We start from the raw sequence: 14,878 nt of genomic DNA on the forward strand, positions 1-14,878 counted from the left end.
CTAGGGTTTGTGTTTCTTGTCATTTTTGTGCTTAAAACGATTGCTTCCTTAAGACGGCCTCCGAAGCCTCCGTGAGCATTGGTGCCAACACAGCAAGCAATCACTCCCCTCCGGTCTTCTCCAGCGTCTACCCGGAGTGCCAGGTTGATGATTCCTCAAACAGGTGCGTAGAAACTTGGAGCCCGGAGGTGTTTTTTATTTTTATTTTATATTGTATTGAATTGATTGGGGTGGCATTGGTTAATAAAATTACCCAGGTTTCAGGGGCACAGTTCCACGATACATCAGCTGTACACTGTATTGTGTGTTCACACCCAAAGCCAAGTCTCCTTCCATCACCATGTATCCCCACTTCACCTCCTCCACTTCCCCACCCCCCTTCCCTTTGGTCATCACCACATGCTGTCTGTGTCTATGAGGTTTATTTGGGGTTTTTTTGCTTTATTTCTTCACCGTCTTCCCCCAGCCCTCCAACACCTGCCCCTCTGATAGCTGTCAGTCTGTCTCTATGAGTCTGCTTCCATTTTGTTTGTTATTTTCTTTTGTGCATTAGACTCCATATTTTTTTTAAAAATGATTTTTAAAAATATTTAATACATCACGCTGGCAGGGTAGCTCACTTGGTTAGAGCATCATCTAGAAAACCAAGGTTGTGGTTGGATCCCCTGTCCGGGCACAGACAAGAATCAACCAGCGAATGCAGAAATTAAGTGGAACAACACATTGATGTTTCTCTCTGTTTCCCTTCCCCTGTCTCAAGTCGATAAAGAAAAAGAAATCAGTCTTTTAAGAAAATATATTTAATGCATTCACATTGTTCAAACTACAAGTAAGTATAAAAAGAGACACAGTACTGCCCTGACCGGTTTGGCTCAGTGGATAGAGCGTCGGCCTGAGGACCGAAGGGTCCGGGTTCAATTCCAGTCAAGGGCATGTACCTTGGTTGCGGGCACATCCCCAGTGGGGGGTGTGCAGGAGGCAGCTGATCGATGTTTCTCTCTCATCGATGTTTCTAACTCTCTATCCCTCTCCCTCGTCGCTGTAAAAAATCAATAAAATATATTTTTTAAAAAAAGAGAGAGACAGTACACACATTCTCCATCTCATCCATTCCAGCGTGCTCCCAGAAGTCACCATTGTGTTTAGTTGCTTTTGCATTACTTTATGCATGTTTATCGGAGGAAATAAAAACACAGATTCTTAGCTTCCTTCTACTTAGTAGACAAAAGCTGTATTGTAGGCATTGCTTTGCCTTTTTCACTCCTCATTCTGTTTTCAGTGGCATAGTCTCCTGTTGTCTGGATGCGCTGTAGTGTAGCTATCCAGGCCCCCACCGGTCATCATGGGGCTGTGTCCTGGTGGAGGCTTAAGTCCTGGAGGGGGAGGAGTGATATTCCAGGGGCTCCTTGTTGAATGTCCCCGGTACGTTATTTGCCGATTGTGTGTTCAGATGATCAGCAGCAATAGCAGTTACAGTGGTATAGTTTCCAAAGTTTATTTCCAATAGAGAAACCATTTAATCTCAAACTTTGTGGTAAGTATTCTGCACGGATTGAAAAAAATATCTCTATAAAGTAGTTTTAAATGGGGCTCTTTGGGCACATCCACGCATCCCTGAAGTATTCAGGCATTTCTGGTCATGCAGTTCATCCTGGGTGGGCTGGGACGAGCCCTGGTGGGAGAGGTCTTCTGAGTGTTAGCGAGAAAGCTCTCTCATGTTTGGGATAATGAGTTGGATCCAGTATTCAGACGTAAGACCTTCAGCTCAAGTCTGAATACCTTTGCTGATGCCCCAGAGTCGGGGGTATGTCTGTAATGGCAACGCACCAGGGCCCAGAATTCTGAGCGTCAGGCACAATCCTCAATGTTGAGGATTTGGCTAAAGTCTAGGTGAATTAATGGCTTTCTTATCCCACCATTTGAAGACTCAGTGAGAACTCTGAAGTTCACGTAATTGAGTACAGTTATGGTCATGAGAGCGTGGTTTAAAATTCTTTTAGGCTGAAAATGGGCAGCCATGTTTTGGCTTTTTATCTGCTATTTTTCATGTAGAGGTGAGGCATTGGGTTCTAAGATACCCCAACAACAAGCGCGCTAAACGGTGTCGTTGCTAGGGAAGGACTAGCGAGTTCCTTGATGTGTCCATTGAGGTTTTCCAGGCGGCGTTGTGGGTAGCGCCTGTCCTTAAGCTGCGGGGGGGGTAGCCCTGCTCTGCGGCTCTCAGGGTCACTCTGTAGAAGGCTGGAACCGGCAGCAGCCGGCTCTTCCTGTGGGAAAAACAGCGGGGAGATTTCCTGTTGAGAGGTTGGTGTTCCCCTCGGAGGGAGGCCGGAGGGTCGGCTCTGTGGACCTCGTGGCGGCAGGTCCATCGTGTGCGCCTTCGTCCCCGCGTGCTTGGCCCCGCGTCCGGTCTCTCCGGCTCCCCTTCTGGTGGCCGCTCCGGGAAGCTGTTTGGAGCTGGTCTCCTCCAGGCCTTGGGGTTGTTGGCCTCGCGCTTCCAGAGCCCGGAGTTAATCACAGGCAGCGCCAGCCACCGCCGTCCTCCTCCTCCGCGGCTGCTGCTGGCAGGGGGGCCACGCCCGCCCAGCGCCTGCAGTCCAGCGGAATCTGACTTCGTAACCGAGGAAGGTGGTGCGGTGGCCTCGGAACTTCTCGGAGAGGTGACCTTGGACCGGCTCCCGGCAGGAGTTGTGGCTCTTTTTCTTTTTTCACTTGAAGTTCTGCTTTGGGTGCGAGGCCTTTCTCAGGTGAGTGGCCTGTGTCTCCTCCCAGCCTCCGGCGGCCTTTTCCTCTCTCACCCTGTCTCTCGATGAACAGAGGGTCCGTGTTGGTATCGTCCAGCTTACCAGCCCTTTCCCCTGGTTAGCACTTTTTGTTTCCTGTTTCGGAAATACTTGTTTACTCGAGGTTATGAAGATAATTTGCCTGTGACTTCTTTAGAAGCTTTATATTTAGCTCTCTGGTCCACTGGGATTGATTTGGGGGAGGGGGAGTTCTGTAAAGCCCTGGAGTCAGAACAAGTTTTTCCCGGAGTGGATATCCGGGGGACGGCACCTGCTGAAAAGGCCTTTGCTAAAAACGTCCTCAGTCTGATGGAGGTACGTTTGCTGAGGTCGAACCCTTCCAACTCTCCCATCCACACTCGTCTTGTGTACTTGTTTCATCCGTCTCCTTTCGCTCATCCTCTCTGTATGTCCAAACCATCTCAACAAACCTTTCTCAATCCTCGACACTACATCTTCTTTCACTCCACAACGTTCCCTAAAATTAACTTAATAAACTTGACTTAAAAAAGTTTTAAGTCAACTTCGCACTGTACGTGCGTATCCACACATGGTATTTTGTGGAAGAGCCACATTCAAGGGACCAAAGAGCCGCATGTGGCTCGTGAGCCGAGGTTTGCCGACTGCAAGTTTAGGCAGTTCCAGACACCACCCATGGCATCCCATCTGAGGGTGGGGATGGGGGTGGGGGTGGGGATTCTAGCAGGAATAACAAATCGGGGGCCGGGGGTGGACCTCTTGCCTTTTGGTAATTTTCAGCCACAGTCTCCAAGCGCCTGTCACTCAGTGTGACCAGATGCATCTGTTGTTCAGGTTCAGGTCCAGCCTAAGAAAGTGGAAAAGCCAGATTGCATTCCAGTTCTGCCACAGACCATAAAACCTCGGACCAATTCCCGAATCTGAGCCCTGACTTTTCTTATCTACGAATTAAGAGATCAGGGGATACAGGTGGACACTTCCCAGACGTTGGCGTTTTTGCAAAAGGCCCCTGCGTCCGCATGAACCAAGCCTCGCCAACTGTATTAATGACTACAGACATGTACAATTCCTTTTCACAAATGCGTCGAGGTGGGCTGTGCACTCAAGTCACGCACCTATAACATGATGTGTCTGCTCAATCAAAAGATGCTAAAAGCGTGACCACCGTCACGCCGTTGTTCACAAAAAGATGAACAAGGGCTGTTCATCCTACAAACTGTAGGGAGCCACCCCGACAGGTGACAGCCCCTTCACACTACCTCGGCGATATTCTTGAGGTCCCACCGGGTCCAGGGAAGATTCTCTCCCTTCCCGGCAGGAGCAGAAAGTGCCTTCCTTCGCTCCATCCTCAGCATCCCCTTCGGCATCCAGGCGGCAGCCTTCCAGGAGCCCCCGACCCCTTCGCTGGAACGGCGTGTGCGGGTGGCTTTTCTGTCTAAGGATACGGCCTGGGCAAGACTTGCTGACGAAGTCTCAGCGCCGAACTGCCCACTGGGGACGGGTTTGGTTCGGAGGCCCTGTCCAGCCGCAGGGGAAACACCAGTGGAGACGCAGCCATGGGAAGCCGGCGCCTCGATCCCCTCCCAATAGGACTCGATGGCAGGGGCAGCATGTGATCGCCTCCCTCCGCAGAAAGCAGCTCCCGTCCCAGAAGGGCCCCCCGCCTCAGCCTCAGCGGGAAACAGAGCGAACCCGAAGTGGTGGCCACGGAGACGGAGGGTCCAGGGCGGGTCTGTGAGAAGGGCGAGCGGCAGCCACATGCCTGACGACGGCTTCTGAGCAGCGAGGAGGGCGGAGCAGACGGGCACTGAGCATCCTGATTAGTCCGGGTGCCCACCAGAAAGGGTAGTTTTAGGCAGGGACGCGAATGGGCTCTGTTCTTCCATGTGTCAAACCACACGCGTGAAAGGAATTCTTCAGAACAGGCTGTGTGTCCGGACACCTTCTCTGTTTCAGTAAGAAGTCTTTGGTGATACTGCCTTTCTATTGTATTTAAGTTTGTATGAGACTAGGCACTTACTTTTTTTTTTTTTTTAAAGAACAGTTGTGGCCCTAGCCAGTTTGGTTCAGTGGATAGAGCATCGGCCTGCAGACTGAAGGGTCCCAGGTTCGATTCCAGTCAAGGGCACAGGCCCGGGTTGTGGGCTCGATCCCCAGTCGGGGGCATGCAGGAGGCAGCCGATCAATGATTCTCTCTCATCATTGATGTTGCTATCTCTCCCTCTCCCTCTCTGAGATCAATACAAATATATATTTTTTAAAATTTCAGCTGTCACTTCACCTTGTTCTCTTCAGAGGCAGGTCCCGCCCCAGGTGTCTGTGTGCAGGGTGACCAGCAGCTCGGAAACAGCCTCTGAGCCACACGCTGCGCTCTTCCAGGTGATGGTCTCAGTTCCCTGCTTTGGGGCCCTGGCCTGCTGCACGCCCCTCCAGTGAGGCGAGCCAAGGACACAAACAAGCTCTTGGACAGAGAGTTTAGAGTAAAACGATGAGAAACAGCATTTACAAAAATGCTAAGCTTTTGAGAACATGCCACAGGCAGACATGTCTGTGCCCCCCGCCCCCCCAGGGTTTTGTCACTGGGCACATGATTTTTAAAAAAGAAGCAAGCTACGGCTTCCTGTTGCCTCCCTCTCATTCTTGATCCTCTGATGAAACACTTCTGTTCAGCAGAACATCGGGATGACGTGATCAGATCTGCTTTCTGCAAACAAAACTGGCCACAGTGTTGGAAGTATTTCCCATCCGCTGGAGTGTGGGGAGGGAGCTGGTCTCGGCATCGGGAGCCCGTCCGCCGGCACTCGGGTGGGTGGCAGCGAGCAGAGCCGGACAGGCTGCCGGCATGGACCACGGCTGCGCTCCAGATGCTCTGGCCCTGAAGGAGAAGGGATCGCATCTGCAGAGCTGAGTTCACGCTCCATTTCAGAGGCGTAGGAAATAGCGCACTACTGTTCCCCTAAACCCGGGCTCGGCTGCTAGAGGAGCAAACTCGATAGACGACTCCTGTTTCTGACACTCCGCGGGAGAGCCCCGTTTGCACTGACATGGGGGGCGGGGGGGGTGGCTTTGGCTTAGCAGCGCTGCCCCTAAGATTCCCAGGCCCTCGGGACTGGCTGACAGGCACTTAAAGCGACCAGATGCACGCTGTTATTTGAAACCATGTGACTCCTCTCTATGTGGCTGCATTGTTTTTCCAAAATCAAAGCTGTCCAGAGTCTCCGCTCTGGAGGTGGTGTGTGTGTGTGTGTGTGTGTACACGCACGCACGTGTGTGCATGGACGCACATGGAAGCACATACGTGTGTGCACATGGGTACACACAAAAAGCAGAAAAGAAAGCCTCCCCATTGATTGCTGCTTTGCATTTGAACCTCATCTTGCAAACAGGCCGACCAAATCTGTGTTGCATCTAATCAGGAAGGACGGAGATATTTCTGTAGCTGTTTTGCAACATGATGCTCTCTCTTCCTGCCCCCCCCGCCCCCGAAAAACACCATGTCCTAACCCTCAAAGATCATAGCACTCGGGTTAAAAATGTTAAAGGCCAGTGGACACAGTAGAATTCCACGCTGCTGGCTTGGACCGCGTCCACCGTCTTCGACCTCGTCCCAGGGGCCACTGCTAGCTCCCTCCCAGCTGTTGGAAGCGGGCGCTTCCTCCCAGGCCCCAGGGAGGGGTGCCCTGTGAGCTGGCCTGTGTCTGGGCCCTTCTGATGGATGGACTGATGGGAGGAAGGGCGAGAGGCAGGAGAACAGAAGGCGACACCATGGCGACAGGGACTGGCCGAGCTGTCTGAACACAGCTGGTGAGGCGCAGCCACCAGGGCAGAGAGGGAGGGCGTGGGCCTAGTGGTTAGAGCGTCGGCCTGCGGACTGGGGGGCTGCAGTTTGGAGCCCCAGTCGAGGACACATACCTTGGATGCAGGCTCGACCCACTGCCCTGGTCGGGGCGTGTGCAGGAGGCAGCCAGTCGATGTTTCTCTCTCTCTCTCCCCCTCTTCCCTCCCTCACACTCTCTAGAAATCAAAGGAAAAAATACCCTCGGGTGAGGATTAAAAACGTAATGAAGAGGGGGGCTCGGGCTGGCGATGACGGGAGGAAAGGTGCCTGAGCGGCAGCGGCGGTCGAGCTGGAGGCCTCGCCGTCCTCTTCAATTAGTAAAGAGCGTCCTGTCACATCCTTTCATTTCTCCTCCCAGCCAGCCTCCCAGAACTCAGTCACAAAGATGATCTCATTAAATCGGAGATATTTGTCTAAATCATAAAGTTAGCTTTTCAGAAAGACTCACCGTGGGAACGTCCCGGGAGCGGCCACATCCTGCGTGTGTGAATGAACTTGCTTTCTGCCTCCCTCACCCCAGCCAGTCCACTCCCCTGACCCACTCCGGGCGCGTGTGTGCCCAGCGGATGCGTCCCCACACTCCCTTCCTCCTCCCACCCCACCCGGGCGGGAGGGTGTGTGCACGATGGTGGTCAGCTCCTCATCTCGTCTTGCCCTCTCAGCCCGGCTCACTGCACCCCGGAACGTTTATTCTCTGCTGTTTGCACACGCTCGTCATCGCCTTCGTCCTCACCCCTGGGCCGCCCAGTTTTCTCAGGAGAATCATCATTATTTCTTCATCATGATGGCGTGTTGTTGGGGGTTTTTTGAGTGAAAAATGTGTACTAATCACAGCACAGGCACGCTTTCCTTTCGAGCACCGAGCTAATATTAACTGCTTACCACCCTCATTAGGGAGACTGATGAGTTTTTCTCGTCCCTGCGTGAGAGTAACTCCACCACGAAGGTGGAGACTCTGGGTTTTTTATATATTCCCAGCTTCTAGGCAGTGGTGGGCACATGGGAGGCACTCTGTGTAAGTATTTGTTGAACTATTGAGTGAATGAGTGGGATGTTTATTGAGCACCTACTATATGTCAGGTACTGTTCTAGGTGCTGGGGATAGAATGACACGCTCCTGAAGCTCACATTCTCATTGATAAACGCGTCAACGTATTCTCCTTTAAATACAGTAAAAGCAATTGAAAATAGCCATCAGAAAAATGCAATATACTCTAGATAAAAAATCCTAGCTTGTCTCCTAGGTTTTTCTAATGAATAACATCTCCTTAAATGCCGGTTTTCAAGTGGAAATGTTTTTTACTTTACGTCGTTACTTTTCTCTCTTCGTGAATAACATTCGCCAGTATTCTTGCTAACTGTCATCGCCAACCTGAGGGCTTTCAGCCACAGTGTAACATGAATAGGCTTTGGATATGTTCAGAGGAACCCAACTCTCTCTTAGCACAATTTTTATGGGGAAAGTTCTTCATGTGTCTGGTCCGGAACTTGACTCTTGCCATACAAACTGCCTGTGTGTGAGAGGGGATTTCAGCATTGCAGGGTGTCAGCGTCCTGGCTTTTTAAAAATATAAATGACAATATTTTATCTACTTGTTGTCCTACAGCAGTGGTTGGCAAACTCCTTAGTCAACAGAGCCAAATATCAACATACAACGATTGAAATTTCTTTTGAGAGCCAAATTTTTTAAACTTAAACTATATAGGTAGGTACATTGTGATTCACTTAATTAGGGTACTCCTAAGGCTTAGGAAGAGCCACACTCAAGGGGCCAAAAGCCACATGTGGCTCAAGAGCCGAAGTTCGCCAACCACGGCACTACAACCTCATTGTTAAGAGGAAGAACTCGATCATGGCCTGCCCTGTGGGGTCAGTGCTGGCATGGCCCAGTGGTGAAGCATCGACCTATGAACCAGGAGGTCAGGGTTCAATTCCCGGACAGGGCACAGGCCTGGGTTGTGGGCTCGATCTCCAGGATGGAGCGTGCAGGAGGCAGTTGATCAATGATTCTCATTGTTGATGTTTCTATCTCTTCCTCTCCCTTACTCTCTGAAATCAATAAATAATTAAGAATCAAATTAAAAGGCATATTGTGAGAACTTCCTCCCAATGAAAATACTATATTGAGTCTGCAGATTTTTTTTCTATATTTCCTGCATTGCTTCCCTTTCATTTATTCATTCATCCATCAAATATGAGAAGAATATTACAAAGACTATGTACAACATAAAAAGTATAAGACTCCTCATAAAAATCTGTAAGTAACAATTGTGCTCACTATATACATATGCTACATGTGACATTGTCATTGCAGTTAACACTGAATTTAAAAGTTGTGGTGGCAGTGACTTTAAGTTGAGCCTCACGCAATTTGAAGCTTTCGCTGTCTTCTCTATCATTTATTTCACAGGAGTGTGGCAAAGCAACAAAAAGCAACAGGCATTTACTGTTTAAGATGATTAGGCATCTTACAGTTATTCAGACATTTGATCTGATGGTAATTTGTTGGTTCACATCCCTCCGCTTGAATATTCTCAGACGCTTGGATATGACCCTCCTAAAGGTGAGGTCTGTGTCCTGCTGAGGCACGTGCTTCCCTCCGAGGCTGGCTATCACTGCTGAGAACACGTGTGTATTTCTGCTGAGGATCATGGTGCCGTGAGAGCCGTGGCGTGTCCGCCGATTGCATATGGGTGAGTGAGCGTGTCCAGAAAGTGTTTGCTGACAAATACGCTATTCTGAAGACCCTGCCTCTTACCTGAACTAGAATCTTCTAAAAGCGCTCGTCATTGGGCGATCAAGGGGTCTGGAGACTGTCCTTGGAAAAGGTAATTTAGGGATCGAGTTGCTTGGATTCCTTCCCTCTAGGAAAGAACTTGCCATGGGGCTTATTTTGATAGGCAACACACCGGTGGGTTTTCAGTGAGGAGTTGCTAACGTTTTTGAAAGACTTCGGGGGGGAGGGGAGACTACCTAATTCTCCGCCCCTCCACATCCCCCTTTCGGCGTCTTTCTGTGCTGTAGGGCCTGTGACTGAAGGAGCACGTTTTCTTCCTTCCTTTTTCCAGTCACGAGCTGCTCCTTCGCTGCCTGGAGGGTTAGTCAGTACAGCAGCCCCCAGCCTCCTAGAACTTGCACCTCCTGCTTGAAGCCTTGGGCTCAGGGCAGATGCTGTGATCGCCTCATTAGGAGGTGCTGGCTGAGTATTTTCCAGACCAGCCGTTTTCAACCTGTGGGTCGCCAATCGTGGGTCGCGACCCCTTTGGGGGTCGAACGCCCCTTTCACAGGGGTTGCCTAAGACCATCAGACAACACATACATAATTACGTATTGTTTTTGTGATTAATCACCATGCTTTCATTATGTTCAATGTGTAACAATGAAAATACATCCTGCATATCAGATATTTACGTGACGATTCATAACAGTAGCAAAATTACAGTTATGAAGTAGCAATGAAAATAATTTTATGGTTGGGGGTCACCACAACATGAGGAACTGTATAAAGGGTCGCGGCACAAGGAAGGTTGAGAACCACTGGTCTAGACCAAAGCTTTCCTCTCCCACTAGGGGACACGCACCCCACACCATGGCAGGGGTATCGCTGGGACGCAGCACATGCTCCCTCAGGAGGGGCTGCAGTCTTAGCGAGGGGCCAGGCAAACCCTGGACGCACACTGGGCAGGGCTGCCCCTTGGCCATGGTTTCAGCCTCTCCGTCCGTGTGGGAAGTGGGACGAAGGCTCTCAGAGGCTTGCGTATCGAGTAGACGGACACGCCTGATGTGGACGGGCGGGAGCAGGCAGATGTCCCAGCTTTCATGTGCAGAAATGTTTGTGGTTGGTTCTGTTTGAAATTGATTGTTGGTGCTCTCAGGGGACAGCCTGTGACAAATAGTATCATAAAAATGTTAAAAATAGCATATTTATTCCTCGGAAAATCTGAGTTCCCACAATTCAGTGAGCTGGGAAAATTGCTAAACTTTCTGGACACAAAGTGCTGATTCTGTTCTTACAACCCTCTCACTGCACAGAGGATTTCTCATTATAATTTTTATTTTTTTTCTGAATTCCGAACAATTCTCCAGCTAGCCCTTTAAAAATATATAAAACAAATATGTCAACTTGTATTTTTGGATAAAATTTTAAATTCCAAGTGAAATGTGCACGCAGTATTGATCAAACAGTTACAAAAATGACAGTGAATTCCTCAGAACAGTCTCTCTATGTGTACACCAGCCCTGCCCAATGGAAATATGATGTGAGCCACAAGTGCAATTCACTAAGTAAGCTTAAATTTTCTGACAGTCACATTAAAAAAGTGAAAATAATCAAGTGAAATTAATTTTAATACTATCTCTCTATATAAAAGCCTAATATGCAAATTGTCCCCTTGGGAGTTCAACCGGGAGACCAGGAGTTCGATCGCTCGCTGTGACATGTGCTGACCACCAGGAGGTGGTGCGGAATGAAGGAAGGCCCCTGCTGGCCTTTGATATACAAGGGAAAGGCATGACTTTCAGAGTTATAGAGCTTGGATCAGAAGGTAGGAGACGAAGACTGAGTGGGAAGAGCGAGGAAGCACATTGTGTGGTGATTATTGAAGTCAGCGAGGCTCAAAAATGTTTGGGGTATCTACGTTCGTAGATGTCAAGTAGCGCTGTGTATCAGGAATGCTTTTGGCTGCAAATAGCACAAACCTGAATTATCGTGACTGTGGTGGCTGATTTTATGTGGCGACTTGGCTGGGCCGCGGTGCCTGTATCTGCTCCAGCATTCTTCTGCATGTTGCTGTGAGGGAGGTATTGGATGACATTGGTGGACAATCAGCTCTTCTCTGGATCTCCAGCCTGCTGGCCCGTCCTGCTGGCTTAGGACTTGCCAGCCTCTATAGTCATGTAAACCAATTCTTGAAAATCAATCTCTCTCTCTCTCTCTCTCTCTCTCTCTCTCTCGATGCTTGGCGGAGCACCTGGTCACCTGGTGCATAGTGAGCCCTCCACACACCTTTCCTCTGTGTGTTATGTGGCATCACTCACCTCTCTTCCTTGCACCTGCGCTGTAGCACCTCCCTTCTCTTGGAGCCACCCTCTCTCCCGTGCTCACTGCACCGGCTGGAGTGTGGGTGCCTTCCCTGCCCAGCACACCCCGCCCCCGCCCCACACACACACACATACACTTCAGGCCACGTCAGAGCATGCTTTCTCACGTGCACACCTCACCACCTGGCTCCCGGCCCCCTTTTTAAAAAATTGACACTCATCACCATCACCTACTGGATAAAGGCCAAACCCCAGACAACTCTAGAATGCCCACACGGGAGAGACGTGGGCACAGCAATCTGAGGGGGTGACCGAGGAACTGTCTCCTTTTTTAACTGAATAAAACTACCAGGTGTTGTTTTAAAGCCAACACAAGGGGCTCTCGGTACCCATACCTGGGACAATTGGAGCAACAACATAAACAAAATCAGACGACACGAGCCCAACCTCTGGCCCTTTAAATAACTAACTAAATGGAAACATAAATGGAAGGAAAGGAAACTCCCGCTGAGAGTAGGAGGATCGGTGATAAACGTGGAAGTCGGTGCAGAAGCAAACACTATGGCAGCAATTGCTTCGGACGAAAGTCACCGGTGGGTGCCAGACGTTAGAGCACTTCCACGCATTTGGTTTGTGTTTGTCTGTATCCGAGGCCTATTTCACGATGAAATTTAAAAGGAGATGAAGAGAAAGAAAGGAGACGAAACAACCAGAAGACTGAGTGAATTTTCCCACCACCGTGAGTTTGGGAAGGCGATGCCTCGCGAAGGTCATGGTGTGTTTGACGAAGAAAACCTGTGTCCAGGGGACTTTGGGTTAAGCTTCCTCCGATTTATTGCAGCCTTGAATGGGCAGTACATTTATTTTTCAAAAAATAAGTAAACAAAACAGCGATAAGCTTTGTCCTCGCTGCCCCTGAGTGGCGAGAAGCAGAGCGTGTGTCTTCTCTGGCCCGATATGACCTCCAACAGCGCTGTCACTCATCAGGACGAACACGTCTGCGGATCAGCCGGGAGCGTGACGAGACGAGGGACCCTGGGGTGTGTGCTCATGCCGCTAACGGAGACTACCCCGGGGGAATATTTAAACGTGGGCGCTCGCACTGCGGTCGCAGAGAGACAGGCCCTTGTGCTGAAGATATTCGATAAGTACTTGTTTTCGAAATGTCAAGTGAATAAATTAGACAGAAGAACATATTAAACTTCACCGTGAGCATGCGGTTAGCTGCGTCCAGGCTGCGGACCTGTGTAGAGCAGGGAGGTCTGCGTGAGGACTGTGCCAGGATCCAGTCTCTATGTGAACGCCTAACTTTTAAGGGTGGACTTTTCTCCAGTTTCTGCCTGCTCCTGACCCCTTGCCAGGGCCTTGACCATGTTTTCAAAACGTTCTGTCCAGAGATTACAATGGTTTATTGTCTGTCAGAGTTTTCAGCTGCCACGCGTTACTCACCGCATCATCCCTGGTGGCCTCTGACCGGCCTCCTGCTCCAGCTCTCGGACCTCTCAGGCTATTCTCTACCCAGCAGACAGAGTATCTTTTTAAATATCTGAGTCCTATTTTTCAGTGTTCTGGTCAGAATCCGCTATTTCTCATGTCATTTACAGGAAAAGCCAAACTCTTCACAGTGGCCCACCAGGCCCTCCGCCATCAGGCCCCCTCGCTGCCTTATAACTGTGCCCCGGGCGCTGCTGCAGGCACGCCGCCCCCTGGCCGTGCTGACTGCAGTGGATGCACGGTGGGGTCACGGCCGAGTCCTGGCTGTTCCCCACCTGAAGGCCTCTTCCTTCGGGCGTCCGCCTCGTGTGCTCCTACTCAGGTCAGGTCTGGCTCAGCTGTCACCTGCTCAGCGAGGCCTTCCCGACGGTTCCCTTAAATGCACCCTCCCCTCCTCTTCTCCTTGTCACTCCGCCAGCATCCTGACTCCTTTTTCTGCTGTAGTTTTCTTCGTCTAAAATAGTATTATTTTACCGTTTCATTTACATCTACTTCCACTCCATCAAGGCAAGGGTGTCTGTCCCTTGGTCCTTTGCTGTTTCCCCAGCGCCAGACAGTGCCTAGCAATTAGGACAGTGGTTCTCAACCTGTGGGTCGCGACCCCTTTGGCGGTTGAACGACCCTTTCACAGGGGTCTGCCGGGAGCCAGTCCATCCTTGCTGTTTCAAGGGACCTGGCATATATGGCATACTGTCCTTAATATGTTTGCTCACCTTCTTGGCACTATGTGTTTTAACCAAGGTCACCTCTCTGAGAAAGGTTGTTTCCCCAGGTAGGGATTTTCCCCTGAAGTTAGGGAGGGAATAAAACCTCTCAACTGCCAGGCGGGTAATTAATCACTTTAACTACGAACAATCATAATCTTTACTCCCTGGAATAGAGATAAGAAACGCCCTAACCTTTGGAATAGAGATTGATAGGATTAGAATCAACTGGTATAAATAAAGATGCAACAAGACAACAGGAGACAGAACTTAGAAGACAGAACCAAGAGACTCAGAACCTAGACACAGAACCTAGAGACAGAACATGGCAAAAGATCCTGGACAGAAATTGGCGACAGAGCCTAGAAACAGAACCTAGTGGAGAACATGGCAAAAGATCCTGGACAGAACCTAGCTACAGAACTTGGTTGGAGAACCTAGACAGAACCTGGCTAAAGAACCCGGCTACAGAACCTGGCGACCGAACCTGGCTGGAGGACCTAAACCGAACCTGGCTGGAGAACCTAGCGAGAGAACACGGCTACAGAACCTGGCTGGAGAACCTGGAGAACCTAGCAAGAGAACATGGACACAGAACTTGGCTAGAGATTGTGGCTAGAGATCCTGGCAAGGCTGCTGATCAACTGAATGCTGTTTCCGTGTCATTCCTTCTTCGCCGACTCCGTCCACACCTTTGGGGACCCCTGGGCCCACTGGGGCTGGACCCCAGCATCTCCGTGTCATTCCTTCTTCGCCGACTCCATCCACACCTTTGGGGACCCCTGGACCTGCTGGGGTTGGACCCCAGCAGGGGTCGCCTAAGACCACCCTGCATATCAGATATTTACATGACGATTCATCACAGTATCAACATCACAGTTATGACGTAGCAACGACAATAATTTTATGGTTGGGCCACAACATGAGGAACTGTATTTAAAGGGTCAGAAGGTTGAGAACCACTGAGTTAGGAGATGTCCATTAACATTTGTTCAAAAAGAAAAGGCTGAGTATTCGAATCTTCCCTCTTTGTCAGGCA

The sequence above is a fragment of the Myotis davidii genome, unplaced genomic scaffold (genome assembly GCF_000327345.1).
Source record: "Myotis davidii unplaced genomic scaffold, ASM32734v1 scaffold221, whole genome shotgun sequence".
In the NCBI taxonomy this organism is placed as follows: domain Eukaryota; kingdom Metazoa; phylum Chordata; class Mammalia; order Chiroptera; family Vespertilionidae; genus Myotis; species Myotis davidii.